Source organism: Bos taurus, chromosome 11 (genome assembly GCF_002263795.3).
Source record: "Bos taurus isolate L1 Dominette 01449 registration number 42190680 breed Hereford chromosome 11, ARS-UCD2.0, whole genome shotgun sequence".
Taxonomy (NCBI): Eukaryota; Metazoa; Chordata; class Mammalia; order Artiodactyla; family Bovidae; genus Bos; species Bos taurus.
The window spans coordinates 77,387,756-77,412,861 of record NC_037338.1 but is presented as its reverse complement, the minus strand read 5'-3'; the positions used below and the strand labels follow the sequence as shown (position 1 = coordinate 77,412,861).

Genomic DNA, 25,106 nt, shown 5'->3' with positions numbered 1-25,106 from the left:
GTACATCAGACAAGGTAGCTTTTTGGTATGTGTTTCGTGATGAAAGATAAACACATTATATGGATGCAATTTTCTCTAAATTGAATGAAGTATGCAATTTTCATGGCTTTGTTTAAAATTTAATGCTTTGAGGATTATGATTTTATTTATTGAGCCTCAAAACTCAAATGCAATTAAGAGATAAAGAAAGTCATTCTGATGCCTGGTGAGTGCATTTCTTTCCTCGGGTTCATTTCTTCCCTCACCGGAGGACAACCAGTGAATCACTGAGAGGTGTTTCAGTCCTAACGAAAGCTACACTCATAATTGTCTGGTCAGTTGTTATGAGATTCAATACATTGATCAAGATGCTTGTTCAAAATTGTTTTCTTGATAATTGCTTTGTAGTTTGTTTGTTCCTTTTGATTACCGCTGCTGCTGCTGGACCATGGCTGACCCATAGACCAGTCTTGAGTCATAGTCCACTGTCTTCCACTCAAAGAAATCAAATTGCTCCATGAACATTGTCACGTGCACTGCCCTTTTCAACAAAAAAGGCATAATTGACACACATTAGTCATTGTATTGCACCTAATCCTCGTTCTGGCTCTAACATAATTTTTTTTTTTTAATATTGACTGATCTTGCTTAACTTCTCAGGGCCTTAGTTATCTATTTATAAAATATATGGACTTGGCAGGATGTTTTCTGGAATATCTAAGCTCTGACAGTCTATAGTTTTATATGATTAAATGAAATAAAATTAATTAAATGCTACACAAAAGCAAAGGATTGTGATATAGATGACTAAAAAAGAGATAGGTAGATTGATTATCTGCTTCAGCTTATCCACAAAGTTATTCATCGTACCAGGATTCACATCACTGTATTCTCTGCTGAAAGGAGAGGGTGAGCAAGGAGTGATTGCGCATAACCTAGTTAGATGGTGCTTTTCATTTCCTACAACATAGTCAAGATTTGTGTAGTTATTTTTGGCACCCTTCACACATACACACACACACACACACACAGTCACACATTGTGAGTGTGTGATAAATCTGATACTTGCTAATGACTACAGTCAAAATGTATGCTGCCATTGAGTTTGTGTTTCACTATGGGGGAAGGCAATGGCAACCCACTCCAGTGTTCTTGCCTGGAGAATCCCAGGGACGGGGGAGCCTCGTGGGCTGCTGTCTATGGGGTCGCACAGAGTCAGACAGGACTGAAGCGACTTAGCAGCAGCATGGCTATATTATTCTATATTTTGCAAGGTGATTTTGGTCAATGTTGACTTTATATGATTTTTCAGTTGGGTCGTGTGTATAGGTCTCTATGTAATATGACAATTCTAGCTGTGTCCTTAAAGCTGTCTTTATTCCAAGTGCCATTTTCTTCTTCTAAGTATGTATGATCCAGAAAAACTGAAAAGGTCTGCCATTCCATCCTTGTTTGTTCCCTTATTCTTCCCTCCCTCCCTTCCTTCCTTTCTCTCTTCCCTCACCTTTCTTGTCCCTTCCACCTGAGTAAATTCTGCTACTTTCCAGTGAGTTTTTTTTCTATTATGATGAAAATCAATGGGGCATTTAAACCTGGAGGTCAGTTCCTGGCTCAGGTTAATGGGAACAGTAGATTACCAGGGGAAGGAGCGTGTATAACCTGGCTAGAGAGGTGGTGTTAACACATGCACTGCTTATTTAATTAATTCTGCCAAAGCCCAGCCCTGCCTGCCAGAGTCACCTGATTTTGACTTTGGAATAGCTACTTATGCCAGCCTCAGCCCAGGGTACTCAAGATCCTGTGCCATTTAACACTTCACTCAAGTATGTTGACAATTCCGCCAGAAATTCTAGCCCATGGAAGAATAAACTATTGCCTTCTAGGGAATGTGATTAAACTCTATTCAATGACCAGAGGCATGCCAATCAAAAGATGAGTCCTAAAAGTATTCAATACATATAAGTGAGTCCCCACTATTATAATCTTTCCTACTGTAGAAAATTTTCATAAATTTTGGCTTGTTAGCGTCCATATTTCCTTTGACAATATTTGGATTTTACACTTGGACACTGGTTTTCAAATTCTTTGAATATAACCTGTCATAAAAGTGTGTTTAATACTGAAACCTAGTAAACATTGTTTAACATGAAATCAAACTTTTATCAAGTAATATTTATTTTTATTACCTGTAATGTCCTCTGATGTTTGTCTTCTCTTCACATTTTTCTCTTCTATACTTTCTCTGTCTGTTCCATCTACCAAAAGTAAAAACAAACTAAAAAAGAATACTTGTTTGCACATCACCAAATAAGGAAAAATGGTTCCTTATTTCCTCTGTGCTCTGTACTCGTGAGCTTCTGGTGGAATTCACAGAACTCCCGGATCTAATTGTGGAGAATGTGAAGTAACACAGTCAACAAGTGGTGTTTCTCTGCCTTATGTGCTGTGTTCAGCTGCAGAAGTGTGACATAAGCATGAAAAGTCACCCAGTCTTTGTTGCTTGGCAGGATATTCTGTCCTTTCTGATAGACTTGAGGTGGTATGAATATAGAATCCAGGGCTGCCTTAGCAATCTCACACACAAAACCAGAGATCAATCTGTCTGAAAGTGAAACTTACAGGCAGAGCCTTTCTGAGAGATGGAAGGAAATTTTACAGAATTGACTACCAAGGCTGGAGGAAGTTAATGAACTGGTCCAAAATCACATATGTAGAAAGTTATAGAGTTAAAATTAGGATAGGTTTGTCTGATTCCATAGTGTTAGTAGCTCAATTGTGTCCGATTCTTTGCAACCCCATGGACTGTAGCCTGCCAGGCTCCTCTGTTGTGGGATTCTCTAGGCAAGAATACCGGAGTGGGTTGCCATTCCCTTCTCTAGGGGATCTTCACAATCCAGGGATGGAACCTAGGTCTCCTGTATTGCAAGCGGATTCTTTACCACGGAACCACTGTCGAAGCCCAAAGCTGATACTTTTTTGTATTCTATTATCTTCCATTAAGAACTTTGCAGTCATGTTGCAGAAGCAAGGGCACAAGTAATGTAGAAGCATGTCAGTAATTTTAATTGTTTGATCTGGGTCAGAAGAGAGCATCACAGTTAAATAGAGAGCATCATATAAGAATAAGAGTCAGAAGCACGGAGAGCATGTGTGTATGTGTGTGGGTTCCTTGAGGTGGGATGAGAGTTTGCTTATGTGGTAGAGCAGAAGTTTGGAGGGGTAGGGTTGACACAGAAAATCTAGGCATCCCTATTCCTGTGGTAATTTTACTTTATTTTTAATTAAAGGGAGACGATTTTATGAATGTAAGAAACACTATCCTTCCTCAAGGCTAAAGGGATAATCACTTACCCATTCAATTATGTATCTCCCCAAAGAATGAACCATATATTATGAACTCTGGGTACACACAAAAAATATCTTTCATTTTAGTAAGGTGTACCATCTAACAGTGGAAATTTTCTGCAGTGTGGGTGGGTTGCCAGTTCTGCGGGGTTGCATGTTTTGGGGGAAAATGAAGGGAAGAGTATTGTTTCTCATTTAATTTTCGGCATTATAAAAGCTTATGTCTCCATTTCCTCCAAAAACATCTGTTAAACTACAAAGCTGATTCAAGCAAACAAAAGAACTTGAAAGAAAGACCAAATGCTCTGTCTCCAAGAAGACGTATTTAGCCTGGTTCGAATTGACATTCATATGCATTCAAAAGCAATTAAACTCTCACAAAAGCAGCACAACAACAGGAGTCTAGAGCACGCCTTGTTTTCAAGCATTTTCGAGCTCCATTTCAGGAGGAAGAAGGCCTGTGGAGCCTATTCTCATTAGTTATATTTCTAGCTCAGTAAGGCAGTGACTTAGCAGCAGCAGCAGCAGCAGCAAGGCAGTTAGCAGACAGCCTTCTCAGGCACATTTGGCTTTAAAGTCCAGACTAGATTAAAAACTAAAGAGAGAAAAAACGTCTTATCATCCTAATCACCAGTCTAAAATATCCCCCACCTCCAGAATTTTTAATCCACAAATTTTCATTACATTAAATTGTAATAGCAATTGTAACAGCAATTACAACTGTTGGTAATTATTTGTTTACTTGTCTGTTGCATATCTTAGCCATTATGAATGTTCATTTAACAGAGCAGGAAGCTTACCTGCTGATGTATCCAGGCACCTTGCCACTTATACATATCTGATGGATATTATTAAACTGATAAATGAATAAGCAAGTGAATAGAATAGAAACAGAATAGATTTCTATTACTCCTATCTCAGAGTAGTAGAGACCATACTCAAAGCTTGCCTGAGTCTTAAGTTACCATTACATTTCAGTTTTATTATTTACTTTTTGACATTAAACATCCTACATGTGGTAAGCTGATTGGTGAGTTATAATTTTATTGTATGTTGTCCTCTTTCTCACTCTTCCAGGTTAGTAGCTAATAACCCTTTCAGTTTTGAACTATCAAAAGGAGGAATAATAAATATGCCATAATTCTTGTGTTTAAGTTTGTAAGGTGCATGCTGCTGCTGCTGCTGCTGCTAAGTAGCTTCAGTCGTGTCCGACTCTGTGCGACCCCATAGAAGGCAGCCCACCAGGCTTTACCGTCCCTGGGATTCTCCAGGCAAGAACACTGGAGTGGGTTGCCATTTCCCTCTCCAATGCATGAAAGTGAAAAGTGAAAGTGAAGGCACTCAGTCATGTCCGACTCTTTGCGACCTTATGGACTGCAGCCTACCAGGCTCCTCTGTCCATGGGATTTTCCAGGCGAGAGAACTGGAGTGGGGTGCCATTGCTTTCTCCAAGGTGCATGCTAAAAAGCAGCAAAAATTCGAAATGAGAATAGGTGTGGTAGGTCCCATTTCCTTCTACCCAGCTTCTAGAATAAAGTCAATTATAAATTCTCCAATAATGTGCTGAAAAAAATTTTGCACACCATGAGAGTTGCGAGTGAAGTTCTATTGCGAGCAAAGCAAGGACTGCAGCCCAAGAGACAGCATTTCAGATGGCTCTGAGAAGCTTCTCTAAGGAGACAAGGGAGGAATTTTGCAACAAAAGACAGGTAGTCAGAACATCAAAAGTTGATTGTTAATTTAAGAAAACCAGATATCCCAAGTTAAGCAATTCAACAGTTTTCTGTGTATGGGATGATGCAAGAGTCTCACTGAAATCATTCCTTCGATGTACACCTCAGCTGTCTGGGACCAGTATCCTGTGTTTTCACATCCTGAGTTTCCTTGTGGCTCACCAGCTCACATGGTGTGAGCCAAAGGAGCCAAAGCATGGCTCCTTTGGATGACTGTGACATCGTTTGTTTACTGATAAACAGGAAATATTCTTTTATCACGAAAGGAGTAGAGAAGTGGGTAGGGCATTTGTTGGGTTTGTGACATTGTTTGCACCACTCCCTTGGGTATTTTGGCGTGACAGGGGGACAAATATGTGCAGGATCAGTGTTTAGAAGAGCTTTACCTGTGCAACTCAGCTGGTGATGGGCAAATGATAGCTGATATATCTCCTAATATAATGAAGAATTCTATAGAAGAGAGGCTCAGTGGTTTGTTAGGAGCAAAGTGAATGTCTGCTGGCAATTCCAAGCCTTCCAGGGCTTCAGGATGTGCTAGCTGAATAGGTTGACTTTCTAAAGCCATGGGAAAGGTGTAGAAGGGCTAAAAGAGGACTGACATCAATGAAAAGTGGGAGGGTATGAGTCAGGAAGACCCTGCCAACTGAAACATAAATGCACAACCTACGCGTTGAGAATGATGTTTTATTTGGCTGACAAAACTGAGGCCTTAAGCTCAGGATGCAGACTCTGAGATAGTGCTGAGGGGCTGTTCTGAAGAGGTAAGGGAGGAGACAGAATATTATAGGAGTTTTTACAACAAAGACCAGGTAGTCAGAACTTCAATGAAAGAAAACTGGATATATCAAGTTAAGGAATTTAGCACTTTTCTATGTATGGGAAGATGCAGAGAGTCATTGAAATCATTGCTCTGATAGGCACCTTAACTATCTAGGGCCAGTCTCCTGCTTTACTCCATCCTGAGTACCCTCAGGGTACATAGTTGGGGATGAATGCAGTAGCTGAGGGTGTGGCAGTGGGCATCCAGTTCGTCTCTATCCAGAGTTCCCTCTGAGCTCACCGTCTGTGGGCATGTAGTGGCTTGATGGCTGCAATACCCCTTCTTTACTAATGTGGCAGGCAACATTTTTGCAGTCAAAACCCCAGGTAATCATATGGGATCTACAAATTGAAGGCTAAGGCAGGAGACACCTCTGTAAAGTAACTGGAACAGAGACCATCAACCCAAATCTTTGGCCAGATGACTGGTTACCTCAGTGGCTATCAGCATGAAGGGGATGTGTCTGAAGATCATACAAGACAGGGTACATCTCACAGAAGGTCTGCTTATGCTGTAACCATAAAGAGACTATAGAATAGAGATTCTCTCTTTTTCTCCATTATTGCTTTTGTAATGGCAGTTGTTTAATATTTCTAGAGGTTTGAATCCATATGGGGGAAAGAAGAGAGAGAATGAAATCTGAGAGTGATTTTAAAAATCTGAATACAGCTGCATTATCCACTTGAATTGACTGAGAAGTGCCTTGAATGGAAGAAATTTACCTGAAAGCAACTTGATATTAGTTTTCTGCTTCAGAGCAGAAATAGGAGCTTAATGATAGAAATTATATTTGACTATAGACAAATAAGTTACGATTTTGCATATATCAGTTTCTGATTGAAAATTTGAATCCATTATATAGTCCCAGCAATTTAATTTTTTTTTCGTGGTTACAACTCCTTATGATTTTCTCTTTAAAAAGAAAAAAATCTACTATCAGTCATTTGTATGCTCCACCTTTTCCTCTGGGCCTATTCATCATTTAACTAGTTCACAGATAGCTGTTAAAACAATGCAGAAAGTCAACAGGCAATGAAGTGCTTATTCACTACAGTTAAAGGAAAAAAAAGAAATCTTCCCCCTCATCCTCTCTCCTTGCCTCTGCTTGTGTGGTTTCCCTTGCCTAAAATGTACTCCCCCTTCTACTTAATCAAATCCTATTGATCAAGGCTTCATTCAGTTCTTTCCGCCGCAACTCAGGTTTTTCTGGTTCCTCTAGCCCAACATTGCAGTCACCTTCCTCAAACTATTTTAAAGAATGTACACTGTCTAGTATATAGTTAAGAACTAAATTATAATGGACTGCCTTTAAAAAAAAGAGTGATTGTCTTCCTGTTTTCTCAATTAGATTGTGATCTCCCCAAGATCTTCCTTATATATCTTTAAACACAAGGTCTTAGGCAAATGGGTAATAATTGTTGCTGATTGATTGAAATGTCACATTTAGATCCAAAGCAATATTTTGACCTAGAATATAAGTTAAGTGTGCTTACACACCCTGGATTCTTCTGTGTAAACCCAGCTAAAAAACTAGTTATTTTCAAAGCAGGTGACTGATTTGATCCTAATTGGAGATATTGATACCCTTGCTAAATTCAACTTAATATATGATATGCTTTTATGCAAAGAAATAGAGGAAGACAGTAGAATGGGTAGGACTAGAGATCTCTTTAAGAAAATTAGAGATACTAAGGGAACATGTCATGCAAAGATGGGCACAATAAAGGACAGATATGGTATAGACCTAACAGAAGCAGAAGATATTAAGAAGAGGTAGCAAAAATACACAGAACTATACGAGAAAGATCTTAATGGCCCAGATAACCACGATGGTGAGATCAGTCACCTAGAGCCAGACATCCTGGAGTATGAAGTCAAGTGGGCCTTAGGAAGCATTACTACGAACAAAGCTAGTGGAGGTGATAGAATTTCAGTTGAGCTATTTCAAATCCAATTTTTTGGGCTCCAAAATCACTGCAAATGGTGACTGCAGCCATGAACTTAAAAGATGCTTGCTTTTGGAAGAGAATCTATGACAAACCTAAACAACATATTCAAAAGCAGAGACATTACTTTGCCAACAAAGGTCCGTTTAGTCAAAGCTATGTTTTTTTCAGTGGTCATGTATGGATGTGAGAGTTGGACTATAAAGAAAGCTGAGTGCCAAAGAATTGATGCTTCTGAACTGTGGTGTTGGAGAAGACTCTTGAGAGTCTCTTGGACTGCAAGGAGATCCAACCAGTCCATCCAAAAGGAAATCAGTCCTGAATATTCATTGGAAGGACTGATGCCAAAGCTGAAGCTCTAATACTTTGGCCACCTGATGCAAAGATCTGCCTCATTTGAAAAAACCCTGATGCTGGGAAAGATTGAAGGCAGGAGGACAAAGGGATGACAGAGGATGAGATGGTTGGATGGCATCACTGACTCAATGACATGAGTTCTGAGTAAACTCCGGGAGTTGGTTATGGATAGGGAGGCCTGGCCTGCTGTGGTCCATGGGGTCACAAAGAGTCAGACACGACTGAGTGACCAACTGCCTGATGCTTTCCACATGGCATTATTTTGGTTGATTTCCAAGACCTAAGACAGATAGATAGAGTTTACAGCCCAAGTTTACACAATTTTGTTCCCAGTCCTAACGATATCCACACTAATCCAGCAAAACCTTGCCTGGGCCCTTTGTCTTTGCTTTTCTCATCTCCTGAACAGTATGAAGAGGCAAAATGATAGGATACTGAAAGAGGAACTCCCCAGGTCAGTAGGTGCCCAATATGCTACTGGAGATCAGTGGAAAAAACTCCAGAAAGAATGAAGGGATGGAGCCAAAGCAAAAACAATACCTAGTTGTGGATGTGACTGGTGATAGAAGCAAGGTCCAATGCTGTAAAGAGCAATATTGCATAGGAACCTGGAGTGTCAGGTCCATGAATCAAGGCAAATTGGAAGTGGTCAAACAGGACCAAGAGTGAACGTCGACATTCTAGGAATCAGTGAACTGAAATGGACTGGAATGGGAGAATTTAACTCAGATGACCATTATATCTACTACTGCAGGCAGGAATCCCTTAGAAGAAATGGAGTAGCCATCATGGTCAACAAAAGAGTCCGAAATGCAGTACTTGGATGCAATCTGAAAAATGACAGAATGATCTCTGTTCATTTCCAAGGCAAACCATTCAATATCATAGTAATCCAAGTCTATGCCCCAACCAGTAACACTGAAGAAGCTGAAGTTGAACAGTTTTATGAAGACCTACAAGACCTTTTAGAACTAACACCCAAAAAAGATGTCCTTTTCATTATAGGGGACTGGAATGCAAAAGTAGGAAGTCAAGAAACACCTCGAGTAACAGGCAAATTTGGCCTTGGAATATGGAATGAAGCAGGGCAAAGGCTAATAGCGTTTTCCCAAGAGAACGCACTGGTCATAGCAAACACCCTCTTCCAACAACACAAGAGAAGACTCTACACATGGACATCACCAGATGGTCAACACCGAAATCAGACTGATTATATTCTTTGCAGCCAAAGATGGAGAAGCTCTATACAGTCAGCCAAAACAAGACCAGGAGTTGACTGTGCCTCAGATCATGAACACCTTATTGCAAAATTCAGACTTAAATTGAAGAAAGTAGGGAAAACCAGCAGACCATTCATGTATGACCTAAATCAAATCCCTTATGATTATATGGTGGAAGTGAGAAATAGATTTAAGGGACTAGATCTGATAGATAGAGTGCCTGATGAACTATGGACGGAGGTTCATGACATTGTACAGGAGACAGGGATCAAGACCATCCCCATGGAAAAGAAATGCAAAAAAGTAAAATGGCTGTCTGGGGAGGCCTTACAAATAGCTGTGAAAAGAAGAGAAGTGAAAAGCAAAGGAGAAAAGGAAAGATATATGCATCTGAATGTAGAGTTCTAAAGAATAGCAAGGAGAGATAAGAAAGCCTTCCTCAGCGATAAGTGCAAAGAAATAGAGGAAAACAGCAGAATGGGAAAGACTAGAGATCTTTTCAAGAAAATTAGAGATACCAAGGGAACATTTCATGCAAAGATGGGCTCAATAAAGGACAGAAATGGTATGGACCTAACAGAAGCAGAAGATATTAAGAAGAGGTGGCAAGAATACACAGAAGAACTGTACAAAAAAGATCTTCACGACCCAGATAATCACGATGGTGTGATCACTGACCTAGAGCCAGACATCCTGGAATGTGAAGTCAAGTGGGCCTTAGAAAGCATCACTATGAACAAAGCTAGTGAAGGTGATGGAATTCCAGTTGAGCTGTTTCAAATCCTGAAAGATGATGCTGTGAAAGTGTTGGACTCAATATGCCAGCAAATTTGGAAAACTCAGCAGTGGCCACAGGACTGGAAAAGGTCAGTTTTCATTCCAATCCCAAAGAAAGACAATGCCAAAGAATGCTCAAACTACCACACAATTGCACTCATCTCACACGCTAGTAAAGTAATGCTCAAAATTCTCCAAGCCAGGTTTCAGCAATATGTGAACCTTGAATTTCCAGATGTTCAAGCTGGTTTTAGAAAAGGCAGAGGAACCAGAGATGAAATTGCCAACATCCGCTGGATCATCAAAAAAGCAAGAGAGTTCCAGAAAAACATCTATTTCTGCTTTATTGACTATGCCAAAGCCTTTGACTGTGTAGATCACAATAAACTGTGGAAAATTCTGAAAGAGATGGTAATACCAGACCACTGGTATATTGGAATATAAGCTGTATATTGTCACCCTGCTTATTCAACTTATATGCAGTCACAAGAAATGCTGGGCTAGAAGAAGCACAAGCTGGAATCAAGATTGCTGGGAGAAATATCAATGACCTCAGATATGCAGATAATACCACCCTTATGGCAGAAAGTGAAGAGGAACTAAAAAGCCTTTTGATGAAAGTGAAAGAGAAGAGTGAAAAAGTTGGCTTAAAGCTCAGCATTCAGAAAACTAAGATCATGGCATCTGGTCCCATCACTTCATGGGAAATAGATGGGGAAACAGTGGAAACAGTGTCAGACTTTATTTGTGGGGGCTCCAAAATCACTGCAGATGGTGATTGCAGCCATGAAATTAAAAGACACTTACTCCTTGGAAGGAAAATTATGACCAATCTAGATAGCATATTGAAAATCAGAGGCATAACTTTGCCAACAAATTTCCGTGTAGTCAAGGCTATGGTTTTCCAGTAGTCATGTATGGATGTGAGAGTTGGACTGTGAAGAAAGCTGAGCACTGAAGAATTGATGCTTTTGAATTGTGGTGTTGGAGAAGACTCTTGAGAGTCTCTTAGACTGCAAGAATTCTGATCCAACCAGTCCATTTTAAAGGAAATCAGTCCTGGGTGTTCTTTGGAAGGAATGCTGCTAAAGCTGAAACTCCAGTACTTTGGCCACCTCATGTGAAGAGTTGACTCATTGGAAAGGCCTCTGATGCTGGGAGGGATTGGGGGCAGGAGGAGAAGGGGACAACAGAGGATGAGATGGCTGGATGGCATCACTGACTTGATGGACGTGAGTCTGAGTGAACTCCGGGAGTTGGTGATGGACAGGGAGGCCTGGCATGCTGTGATTCATGGGGTTGCAAAGAGTCAGACACAACTGAGCGACTGAACTGAACTGACCTGAAAAGACTCTGATGCTGGGAGGGATTCGGGGCAGGAGGAGAGGGGGACGACAGAGGAAGATATGGCTGGATGGCATCACCGACTTGATGGACGTGAGTTTGAGTGTACTTCGTGAGTTAGTGATGGACAGGAAGGCCTGGTGTGCTGCAATTCATGGGGTCGCAAAGAGTTGGACACGACTGAGTGACTGAACTGAACTAAACTGAACCACTTAAAGTGTTAGATTTAAGTTCCTTAGGGTTCATTCAGAGCCAAAACCATTCAGAGGATGGAGTATGTCTAATAAAAGTGGTAATGCACCTTCTTGGATCACTGCCATCAGGGGAATATAAAAATTGTGCTGAGATCCAAACTGAAGAACAAAAAAAAAAAAAAAAAGAACCCTTGCCTGGTCTTCAAGTTGAGGATGCATTTTAATCAGCTTCTGCCCCGCTGATTCTTGATGCCTATACCCAGTCAGTTAGTAATCTTTTATTGGGATATGTCAATTAGACACTCTTTCAAGTCACTTTTCATAGACATCCAGATGGTTGATGGAAATGGATTCATACCCATCATCTGACCATCATTTTATCACTTATTCAACTTGGCAAGTTTGATGAAGACCTGTATTTGCACACTGGCAGATTCCTTGATGGTCCCAATCCTAATATTGACAATGTGAGGGGACTTTCCTAGTTTAAGCTTTTTGCTTGCTGAAGTATATTCTCCATCCTTATGTTCTTATTTATTATCATGGTCCTCTGCCATCTATCTTTTGCATATTCAGTGTTGGGCAAATCTCCAACACTTGTTAAACTTATGATTTAATTTGTATGACAATTCTAGTGACAAATTATCTTGTTTTGAGAAGGTGGACTAGCTTGTGAGATAAAGAAGGATTCTTTTAACTTGCAGAGTGTCCTCATGATGACGCCTTGTCCCAAATCCTCAAAGATCTTTTCTCTTTTTTTCCATTACCTTCATTTAAGGGAATTTGTTTTTGTATTTTCTTAGTAAACTCATGGAAGTTCATCTTGGGCTTCCCAGGAGGCTCAGTGTAAATAATTCACTTGCTAATGCAGGAGACACAGAATATGAGGGTTTGGTCCCTGGATCAGGAAGACCCATTGGTGAACGGAATAGAAATCTACCCCAGTATTCTTGCCTGGAGAATTCCGTGGAGAGAGGAACTTGGCCAGCTACAGTCCATGGGGTTGCAAAAGTTGAACACAACTTAGTGACTTTCACTTTCACTTTAGTGGCAAGTGGGACATACAGGAACTAAGTAGAAATTGTTAAGACACATTGATTAATGTGTCCTAAAATTCCACGTTTAGACAAGCAAATTCGTCTTGGAAAATTACCAATGAAGACTTGTTGCATGTGTCTGTCACCTTGAGCAAAAATATTCAAGAACACAAAAAGTAGATATAGACTTCACTTTATATTATAAGATGCCATGATGACATAAATGTTTCCTGGTGTTTGAAAACGGTGTTCTCTACTGTTTACTGACAATTAAGTTTGACTTCTCTGGTAGACATTGCCTCTGCTTTTAATCTGAGTCTCATCAGCATACTTTAGTATGTCATTTTCGTTTTTATTCCCTTCAGCTCAATGCTACCCATAAGACCTTGCAAAAGTGCATTCAGCATTGCATCCACAGATCCTCTGTCCCACAGTGATTATCTGAATGTAAGATAATCATGGATATATCCTCCCTTTGATAAAATTAAACTACATACATCCTTTGATAAAATCCTTAAATTCACAAAGGGTACCTGATTCACCATCATTCAGAATGCTCTTGGAAATACATTAGTCAGGGACTTCCCTGGTAGTCCAGTGATTAAGACTCCATGCTTCCACTGCAGGGTCACGGGTTCAATCCCTGGTTGGGGAATTAAGATCTCACATGCTGTGCAGCATGGCCAAAAAAAAAAAGAAGTAAAAGAGAAATATATTGTTCGTTTAGTTTTCACAACTTTTTTCTATCTGCAATGTGTGATATATAATTTTGTAATGCTTCAAAATCACACATTGTTTGTTGAAATTTGGGAATATAAATACTTATATAAATGTTAACTCTGAAAGAGCAATTCAAACTATTTATTTGTGGAAATGTAAATAAACTTCTGAATTAGAGAAAAAAGAGATTAACAAGGTCATAGAAACTGATCATTTGGTTCTGGTAAATGTGGCAATTTGCTCATAGACATTGAACAGTTGTCTAAGAACAGTTCATAGACAGTTGTTTCTGAATTTCTATTAATATTTAAAAAAACGTTGAAATAAGGGGGTAATAGTTACATCAGTCCAAGAGGGCAGAATGAGTGCCACCTGCAAGTCAGAATTCTTATGAAATGTAATGGAAGAGAAAGTCAGGAAAGACTGGCCAGCTGGCAATTTGTTTTATGAGAAGGAAAAGTCTTTCTGAGAAGTGAAATGACAAAAGCTCCTGAAGGAACTTGACTATCAACTAATAGCCAGGAGAAGCAGAGAAAGGAGATGAGTGTGGCTTATGGGAAAAGGCACATAATTAAATGCTGCTGTTGTCCTTGGAAAGACATTGGGATCAAGTCTGGTGCTAGCTCAAGGTTTATCCTTTAGATGAAGGCCATTCTCGGGGAGTACAGGCCTGCTTTGTTGTAAGGTGAGTTGTAATACCAGCTAAAGAAGGGCACTTCATCTCTCTGGACTTTAAGACACCATAACTTCTGTGCTCTCACTCTACTGCCACACTCACAACAGTTTTGACATCAATTGTGTGAGGTTTTTTTCCACATCAAGCAAACCTGTGACACTAGCTAGGGTGTTTTACAATTCAACTTAATGCACGATAAGCAGAGTTAACACAGACCCATAGGTTAAGAGCTCAGTTCCACAAGACTGCCTCCTACTCCAGATGCTAATCCTGAGAAGTAGGTCCCTAGGTGCCTACAACTTCTAACTGACTTGGCTACAAACTGGAGATTCCTGTGATCTCTTTCTTAGTTTTAATTATTTGCTAGAAGAGCTTACAGAACTTAGGGAAGTACTTATGTCTAGCAGTTTCTTATATCATAAAGGATATAAATCATATTCAGATGAAGAGATGCATAGAGTGAGGTGTGGAAGGGTCCTAAGAGCAGGAGCTTCTGTCCCTGTGGAGTTGGGATGTGCAAACCTCCTGGCATGTTGGATTGGTCCAAAAGTTTGTTTGAGTTTTTCCTTAACATCATGTAAAAACCTGAACAAGCTTTTTGGCCAACCCAATACATATGATGGCCAACCCAGAAACTCCCCAATCACTGTACTAGTGGGATTCTTATGGTAGCTTCATCACGTAGGCATAATTGATCATTAACTCCATTTCTAGCCCTTTTCACCTTCTCTGGAGAATGGGAGATGGGCTTGAAAATTCCAGACTTATAATTATAGCTTGTTCTTTCTGGGGCTTGTGTGGGTGTTCAGCTGCTCAATCGTGGCCCAGTCTTTTGCGACCTTATAAACTGTAGGCTGCCAGGCTCCTCTATCCATGGAATTTTCCAGGCAAGAATACTGAAGTGGATTGCCATTTCCTTCTCAAGGTGCTCTTCCTGACCCAGGGATTGAACCTTCATCTCTTGAGTCTCCTGCAGTGAGGGGGATTCTTTATCACTGTAGCACTTTGGAAACCTAGTCTTTCTGCTGACCCAACCCTTATCCAGAAACTCAGAAAGGGTCTCCTCATTAGTAGAAAAGATACTGCTGTCATGAAGGAAGTTCCAAGGATTTAGGAATCCCATGTCAGGAACTGGGGTCAGAGACTATATGTTGGAATAAAAGATTCTCCGAACCCCCCTATTTACATGAGTTAAAACCTTGTTAGTTCCTAGGAAAACTCTGTGTCAGGGATTAGAGGCAGAGACCATATATGCATTTCTTATTATTTCACAGTGCACAATTCAAGTCTTGTTTTTTTTTGGTGATTTATCTGTTGGCTGGGCCTTCCCTTGTGGCTCAGCTGGTAAAGAATCCACCTACAATGCAGGAGACCTGGGTTTGATCCCTGGGTTGGGAAGATCCTCTGGAGAAGGGAAAGGCTACCCACTCCAGTATTCTGGCCTAGAGAATTCCATGGACTATATAGTCCATGGGGTTGCAAAGAGTTGGACATGACTGAGTGACTTTCACTTTCTTTTCACTTTTACTTTTTGTTGGCTGATGGTGGAGGGACCTAACTCATAAGGTTGTTTTGAGAATTAAAAGATAGACTGTGTGCTAAGCATTTAAAAGCTTAATGGGTTGTCATAAATATTATCTGTTATTAAAAATGTAGAACTTCTGACAATATTTATATCAGAAATATAAATGATAACATTTAAGGTAGTTTTTATTTTCTATTTTTTGTTTAGCTATTTCTGATCGTCCTACAATGACTATGCATTAATTTTGAAAAAAATGAGGAAAATAATATTGATAATTTTTAAAAATTACTAGCCATTTTTAACTGGAAAAGTAGAATTTTGATTTTATGGAAGAATTGTCTGATACTTTCAAAAATAGCCTTTGTTCTGTTAATACTGCCACTGTGGACTCACTTTAATGCTTCAGTTGTTCTTTACTGCATTTTCTGCTGTGCTAGTCCTTTGCCTATATTGTCACAGTTCCTAATCTACCCCATTACTCTCTGTTCTCAGATGGGATGCTGGAGCTGGAACACTGGTAACTGCATTGATCAGACTCTCTTCAGCTGTTCCCTGTTAGGTTTGGCCAATAGGAAGCAGTATAAAGAGAGTGGAAGGGAGAAAGAGGGGCTGAGAAGATACTTTCTTTTTCCTACGTGCTCTTGGCCCCGGCAGCATCACCCGAGCAGCAGCAGTTCTTCAGGTTGTACGGGTTACCCTGGCTGCAGCAGGGTAACCAGCATCTTTCAGCACTCCTAGAACAAGCCTCATCACCTCCTCTTCAAGGTACCACCTTGATGTGGTGGCACGCCACCTCCTCTGAGGTCTGTGCCTGAACTCCTAAATGTGTTCTCTTCCCTGGAGGTGTCTCCTTTTCAAGATCTGACCACCAACTCTTTGAGACTCCTCCTCTGGACTCTAAAGTTTTGCTCACACCTGCCTATTCCCTTTCATCCCTCCAACTTTAGGAATAGTAGCTGCTCTCTGTTGTTGTTGTCTCGGGGTCACCTCAGTGTTGCCTCTTCTTTCTGCATATTAAATCTCCTATGTTAAATTCCCTCTGATAAGTACATAGGGTCGTTTTGGTTTTCCTGACTAGACTTTGACTAATACAAGTGGTATGTGTGAATTTGAGAATTAAATAAGGTCCTTAGGACATTCATTCCTAAATCTTGAGCAGCCATTGCATTTTTTTCAAAACAAGAGATGAATTAAGTCTGATCTGTTTTTACATGGTACTCTTTTGAAAGAAAGGCAGAAAGTAATCATGAGTCATTTGTGTTCTCCATCAGAAAGGATTGGATTCTGACATCTGAATCATGACCCTGATGAATCTTAACTTAAACACATAGGAGTTTATGTTATGCACTAAGAGATCTGGACTTAGGAAATCCAGGGTTTGTAAGGCTAATCCAGATGCATCAAGAAATTAAACTTCTTCTGTCTTCCTAACGTGCCATCCTCAGCATGTAGCTTTTGTCTTTCTGGTCCCAAGTGCTCCTGCGTATCCTCAATCCAGGCAGGAAGAGGATGGAAGAGCAGGAGGTCTCAGCAGATTTCTCCATGTATCTCATTGATCAGAACTGTTTCAGAGAATCTTAACTGAAGCTGCAAGAAAAGATAGGAAATTGAATATTTAGCTTTTCTTTTTAGCTCTTGTCAATAGGCTAGCAATTACACTGCTTACTATGCACATACACAGGCCCATTATATGACATGGGTGTCCATGGCAAACTGCTGTATTTAAGCCCCAATAGGTAGCATTTATATGACTGGTGCAAGAGGCTGATTATATATTGTCCTTTGAAGTAGACTGTTAACATTCTTCATTATTTGCTTTCTGTATTTGCACAGAAAGGAAATTTTGTGACTTCCAAGGGGCAGAGAAGAAAGCAAGCTCATTCTAGCACACTTAGCCACCCCATTCGGTAGCATTTGAACTTTCCTGATGATCATTTACCACGCAACAGTGACTCTCTTCAGTTCTTTCACCATTTGCTACAAGGTCACCCTTGAAGAGCTGCAAGGCAAACTCACTGAAGTCTTTAGCACAATGCTTTCCTCTCCTTAATTAGCTGCTGGGAAGGAGTGGAATTGTTTCGCCATTCCAGTGTCCCCATTTAACTCATAGGGACTTGGCTCTGCTGCTGGAGAAGGGGCTGGGAACAGTTCTTGATGGTGCAGCCTAATGAGGCTATCAGTAACACACTGATGTGATTAGACCTCCAGCATCTCAAATATGTAAGGAGGCAACCTGCACAATACTGTGAAAACCTGGAGCAAGAAAAGGATTTAGTGATTGTGTTTTATTTAACTGAGATGAAAGCAGCAATCTTCCCATCAGGCACTATTTATGATTAATTAAGATAGATTTTGCAAAGCAATCTATGCTTTTTGTGCTCAAACGGAGGCACGCTAACAAGAGAGGACAATCATGACGCTTCACAAACTGAACAGTAATAAGCCTGGCTTCAGCCCCACCAGCTAAATTTCATCTCAGTGACATTCAAGGTTTGGCAGCCACCTCCAAGCCTCATCACAGATGCTAATAGCAAATCAACCGAAATGGATGATGTGGGAGATGCCAAACCTACAATGATTTGTATCCTTTTAAAAGTTCCATTCCAATTTTCTAGAGATTTGCTAGAGGGGGGATGGAATGCATATGACATGCATGTGGGTTCTGAGGAAAGCGAAGCAAAGGCAAAGTTAACACATTTCAAGGTGGGCTTCAAAATACAGACGGTGGAGAGATATAGGAAAAGGAAAGCAGTTACCTGCATGGAATAAGAACTCATAGAAAGCCATGATTTTGAAGCTTACACTTCAATTAGCATTTTGAACATCTCGTTATGAACATTATCATTCAATACCTCCCTCATCCCAAATTACCAGATTCAGCCAAAGAAACCAAACTAATTTAGAAAACGGCAAAAACAATGACAATAACCATACAATAGTGACTTTTTGGGTAAATCATGCCTCTTTGGATTTTTAGTTTTTTCAAGTTATTTCAATAGATCTGGGCCTATAAACTGATCATTTATTTAACAATCAGTACCAGTTAGTTTGAATGAGACAAAAAGAAGGGATTTCTTTGATCAATTTCCTTTGAAGTGCAGACAGATGCCATTCTTCCATTTATTTTATACTTATTTATTGACCTATTATATCACCAGTTATGTGCCAGGTGATACAATAGACTTAAGGGATACATGACAAACCATTATAAACATATGTTCTGATTTCACCAAATATGCCAATTATGTAGGGTTTCCCAGGTGGCTCAGTGATAAAGAATTCACCTGCCAAGCAAGAGACCCGGGTTCAATCCCTGGGTCAGGAAGATCCTCTAAAGAAGGAAATGGCAACCCACTCCAGTATTCTTGTCTAGGAAATCCCATGGACAGAGGAGCCTGGAAGGCTGAAGTCCAGGGAGTCACAGAGATAGACACGACTTAGTGACTGAATAACAGCAGTGGTAGCCAATTATGAGTGATTTAGATGAGGATGCAGGCAATTAAAGTACCATGTGATACATGCTGTGGGAGGAGAAGTACGGGTTCTGAGAGAGAGGGAGGTGCCTAACAGACTTAATGATGGTGGGCAGGAGCCATACCGAAAATTTCTTAGAGAAACGGATGTCTGAGCTGTGACATGAATGCTGAATGGATATTGGAAGGGAGCAAAGGTAAGGTTGAGTGGGGAGAGGGTACCGTGAAAAGATAAAGCATCCTAGTAAATGATTGGAGGCTAGAGAAAGATGTATTGAGAAAAACAAAAGATTGTTTTTATGGCTGGAGGCTAGAGAGTGTGACAGAATACAGGAGAGAGGGATACAGAATGAGGAGGAAAGCGAGACGTGAATCTGGAGGTCCCAGATCACGAAGTTTCTCTTAAATCCTCTGAAGGAGTTTGGACTTATCCTAAAGTACTTTTAAGCAAATGTGTACCTTGATCAAATTCGTGTTTTAGAATGAAGGAAGGATGTTCTACAGTGGAATTTACTGAGGGCTGGAGAACCTGTTAAGAAGTGGTTATAGGGATAAGACCAGGTAGAAGTATTGCTATGAGAAGCACTATACAGGCAGGTAGACTTGTGAGATATGGAGATACTTGGAAACCAGATCAAGTCCCCTGCAAGTACCATCAAGTGTGCGTGAAATTCTTCGGCTCTACCATTTCCCACCTCCCTTCCTCCTCCACTTAGTAAGTCTTCTTGCCTGGCCACTCTGTGCCAGCCACTGTTCTTTTCAAGGTACTGTACCCTAAGATTAAAAACGTTTTCTTTATTTTTGTGTTTGCTTGTTTTTTATGTATTATTTGTGTGAAAAGTATTATAAACCTACTTCAGTACAGTACTATGTAGCCTATTGTGTTAGTTGGGTATCCAGGCTAACTTCATTGGATTTATAAACAAATTGGACTAATGGATGTGCTCTCGGAATGGAACTTGTTTGTAAGTAGGGAACTTACTGTATTTTAGGATGTAAAATCAGTAGGTTTGGTGACCAATTATATGAGCGACATTTTGGATAATCCATAGTAGACAATGATGGTGTTCTCTGAGATAGAATAGCCAAGCTGTGGAACTCAGGGGCTGGGGAAAGGGCTTTAGTTCCTTTCTTTCTTTTTTTTGTTGTAGAGATGTTAAGTTTTAAGTATCTTTGGGCCATTCTAGTAAAAGTGTCTCTCTCATAGACAATGTATATAGTCCCTGGACTCATACATGCTGCAAAATATGGAAGTGCTGATTTGTCTGTGATAAGCCTTTAGATAGTTCTTCAAGAATGGATGGAAGAGGAGTTTAGAGGGGAATGGATATATGTATTATATGGCTGAGTCCCTTTGCTGTCCACCTGAAATTATTACAACATTGTTCATTGGCTATACTCCAACATAAAATTAAAAGTTTAAAAAAAATTAAGAAAAAAAGAAGACTGCATAGCATTAGAAGAGAACCTACCTGAATGCTTGGAGAAACATCAGCATTTAAGAGTTGGCCAGGAAAACACCTCCAAAGGAGACTCAGTATCAGGAAAGTCATTAAAAGCATGAATAAAGTTTTCAGACAGACAATGTAAATGACTTGTTAAAGATGTTTGACTATGAAAGCAAAGAGAAAAATTAGTTGATATTTGAGGTGAATGTGGTGCCTGAAGAGTAATTTCTTTTTAAGATGGGAGAGATGAGCTTAATACATGCACATAGATATGGAGGTTATGATAATCCAACCTGGGGATAAAGTTTACCTTTGAACAGATCATGAAAAGAGGATTTGCTAAGCAAAGGAAGGATGTTAACACATTTGCGGAGAGGCATATTTCACCTACTAAAGGGAACAAAGTGTTTCTGTGCGCTGGAGCAGTTGCTGTTTGCATATGCACGTTGTGATTAAAGACCGCTCTTACCTTCTCCCTGGAGCCAGACTCATCTTTGGCAATACATTGTTAGTAATGACTTGGAATATCAAAGCTTGTTTGTTTCCATGTTGTCTTCTTCCTTCTCCACATTTCCAGGCTCTGTTCTAGGTGTTAAGAATTCAAAGAAGGCAAAGTCTTATTCTTCTTTCAAGGAATGAAGTACCTGGGGAGGAGACACGCATTGTAAATGCAGTGAGTGCCAGGAGGGGGGCTTGTGAGGGGTCCTGGGCACCTGGTGTAGGCTATTTCCTGTAACAGGAGGCAGAAGGATATGTCTTCCTGTAGACGTCACTGGAATCTGGGAGGCTGAGTAAGAGTTTGGTAAACTACATTAATTTTAGTCTATTACATCATTCCACATTACCGATTCAATCAAGATTCCACCCCCCTCCCCCTGGCACATTCTTTCTATAAGAGTCAATACACTTGTTCTGTAACAGGGCAATAGTAATACGTTCATTTTGTGGATCATGGATCTCTGTGCAACTACTTCACTCTCCCTAGCAGCAAGGAAGCAACCATAGACAATACAAAAATCGATGTATTTTTATATTGGTTCTTGAGGCATCTCAAGGCATGGCTCTTGAGGATGGTGAATGTGACCTGAGCCCTGTGACCCTGGAAAACAGAAAGATTACAGACCCCACCCCTCCCAACTGTTTACTAGAAAATGACTTCCTGCAAAGAACCATTTCCCTCTGTGACTTAGAAAAGACTCAGGGATGCCTGCATGTTAATATATGACAAAACCAGGCACAAACTTTCCATATCTCTTTATTTTGCCCCATAAATATTGTGTTGGCCAAGAATTTCATTTGGATTTCTCTCTGTTGTGGAAAAACCTGAATGAACTTTTTGGCCAACCCAATAATTAGCTGAACCATTTTGTCCTCATTGATGAAGGGGAACAAAATACTTGTTAACAAAACTTGGTTAAGATTCTCACCTTCACTTAGGCCTCTGAATTTCAGCCTGCCCTCTGCCTGAGCCAGCGTACAGCCCCTCCTTAAGGGCTGCTCTGAGAAAACAGGCTGGCCTCAGCATGAAATAGTCTTCCTTTCCAACTATAATCAGATCACACCACGCTTTTAACCCACTTCTGCACACTCAGTTCTTTCTAACCTTGTTCATTCCTTTCTAGGAAAGAAAATTCCTTTCTCTTTGAGACATTTGCTGTTTTCATGGTCATAGTCATCTTTTCTGTTGCAAAATCCCCCCATTTCCCTGTTTCTGTCATTCCTCACCCCCTGCCTGGCAATAATCTCATTGAATAAAATCTCTCCTTGTGGGTCAGACAGTAAAGAATCTGCCCACAATGCTGGGGACCAGAGTTAGGTAGGGAAGATCCCCTGGAGAAAGAAATGGTAACCCACTCCAATATTCTTGGCTGGAAAATTCCATGAACAGAGGAGGCTGGAGGATTACAGTCCATGGGATCACAAAGAGTCAGACATGACTGAGCAACCAACATAAATGTAGATTTATTAATAAAAATTATTATGTTGACACTATGTTTCAATAAAGCACACTAAAATTTGAATTTTGTGTGTAAATTTTCACATGGGGACAGAGTTTTATTCAACTTCTGCTTGTTGCCCAACCTTTTAAATATGTAATAATTATTCTTAGTTCACAGACATTACAGAACAGGTGACAGGCCAGATTTGACCTGAGGGATCTAGTGTTACGATCCTTGCTTTATATTAAAGAGACTTCAGGTTTAACAGAACCCAATTAGTTGGCCTTTTAAAGAATTACCTATCAATTCAATTCAATAAGCATGTATTAAGTGCCTACACTTTGCTCAGCATTATTCTAGGCCCTGGAGGTAAAAAAATGAACAAGACAAATACTGTCCTACTTTCAAGAAACTTGAAAATAAAGGCAATAGCATTTACCTTCACTGTGCTCTGCTGCCTGTTGTATGACATGATGCTATTTAATTACAGGTTTGTTGTAGGTGTATTATGACTGGAAGGTACAACTATACACAGAGGCCATTGGTTGCCTTGATAAACATGTCACACATTTTCAATCTGAATAAACGGTTCTCTCTACAACATAATAGTCAACTTCGACTTCTATACACTAATTCCAAACATAAAACAATCATCCCAAATAAATACTGAATTTCTTATTGAACATTATCTTCAGACTCTGTAATAATTTAATTTCTTCCATAGTGATAACTTTTACATGTTGATGAATTTCAATATTAGAAACTGCCGAAGATTATTTGAAGCCAAGAAAGGTGAATAACTCAGATGAGTAAGAGTAACTAAAGAGAATAAGTACTGTTTTCTCCTTTTGAAACACAAAGTTTCTAATTTCTAAGCAATCCAGTTGAAATTTTGTAATATTTTTCTTGAACTGGCTTATTGTGGACCAAAGATTTTGTTCTCAAAAATCCCTGGGTTGAAGTCCTAGCCCCCAGTGTGATTATATTTGGAGATGGGGCCTTCATGGAGGTTCAGTTCAGTTCAGTTCAGTTCAGTCGCTCAGTCGTGTCCGACTCTTTGCGACCCCATGAATCGCAGCACGTCAGGCCTCCCTGTCCATCACCAACTCCCGGAGTTCACTCAGACTCACGTCCATCGAGTCAGTGATGCCATCCAGCCATCTCATCCTCTGTCGTCCCCTTTTCCTCCTGCCCCCAATCTCTCATGGAGGTAATTAAGGTCAAATAAAGTCCAAGGGTGGGGTCCTGGTCCAGTGGGATCAGTGCCTTTCTAAGAAGTGTCACTTAAGATCTCAGTGGCTGTCTCTGCACATACAAAGTGGCCGTGTGAGAGCACGTTGAAACTGTGGCAGGAAGTGGGTCCTTATCAGGAACTGAATTGAATGGCACCTTGACCTTCAACTTACAGAACTCCAGAACTGACAAAAGCTTCAGAACTGGGACAGGGTTTAAGCCACTCCATCTGTGGTGTATTGTTATGGCAGGCTGAGTTGATTCATATCTGGCTCTTTAGACATTTCCTAAAGGAGGCTTTGGAGAGTTTTGAGCAAGATCAGCATTTTTGGAATGATTTTCTGCTCATCAAGGAGACTCTACTGAAGATAAAGAGACTTTTTTGGATGTGCAAATTCTTGTCAATTTTAAAAATCACAAATAATATTTTTTATGATGTCATTGTGTATCTGTTTGTATGGTAAGAATTTGATTTATCACCCACTAGGTGATAAATTTTAAGCCCATGGTCACCTGCAAATCTAAAGAAAAGTAAGAGATACCTCTCCAGTGTATGGCTGTGTTAGTCTTTCTTATTTATTATTTACTCTTTCTAGGAAGAAAACTATGTAGGGCCTCTTTAGAGAGTGAGTGCTTAATTAGAAATACAAGTGAGGGGAAAAGGAGAAAGAGATGTATCCATGGATAAAACCCAATTCTGAAACATGCAAGGTACTAAATTTACCTTGAATATGACGAGGCTCAGTGTGACATACTTCTTGTGGGATGTGAGAGTGGGCATGGGGGTGGCACATATGGATGACATGCCAGAATACTTGTTACTTCTGTGAATGTTAGAATCTTGAAATATCTTATTTCCACAATAATTAAGAACATATATCATTATTAAAAAATATAACCTAGTGAACTAACACTGACATTGATTAGAAAATTGATTGGATCAGTGACTACTGTATAAGACTGAGATTTATAGTTATCTGCTTATTGAACAAATAATCACTAATTATTCCTCTTATAAGAACCAGCTATCCTGCCACCAGGCAACTGGGAATATGAGGGAAAACAAGTTAGGGCCCAGGCTTAGAAGAGCTGATGGCCTTGAGAAGGAGAAAACAAAGAGATAAAAGGAATTGCAAGGCAAACTCAGTGCTATAGTGCAGCATTGTGTAAAGTACAGTGGGAAAATAGAGAGCTGTGAACCATTCTTTGAGTGTGGGTGCCAGAGTAGCCGATGCACAAGCCCAAATGTTACTAAGAAAGGAGAAGGGATCGTTGCATCCTTTTTCTTCCTCTTTCTATTCATTTAATAAGAGTTCAGGGTCAGATAAATTCAGGAACC

General features: G+C 40.1%; 1 long non-coding RNA gene and 1 other non-coding gene across 2 annotated transcripts in view; one reads left to right on the top strand and one right to left on the bottom strand.

Annotated features, from left to right (window-relative positions):
- LOC112448818 (uncharacterized) overlaps positions 1-25,106 on the top strand; it is a 412,466-nt gene that overhangs the window by 258,342 nt on the left and 129,018 nt on the right. The window lies entirely within an intron of this gene.
- Positions 14,678-14,765, bottom strand: MIR2285AF-1 (microRNA mir-2285af-1). The gene has a single exon (NR_107826.1). It is a non-coding gene; the product is annotated as a microRNA mir-2285af-1 (primary transcript).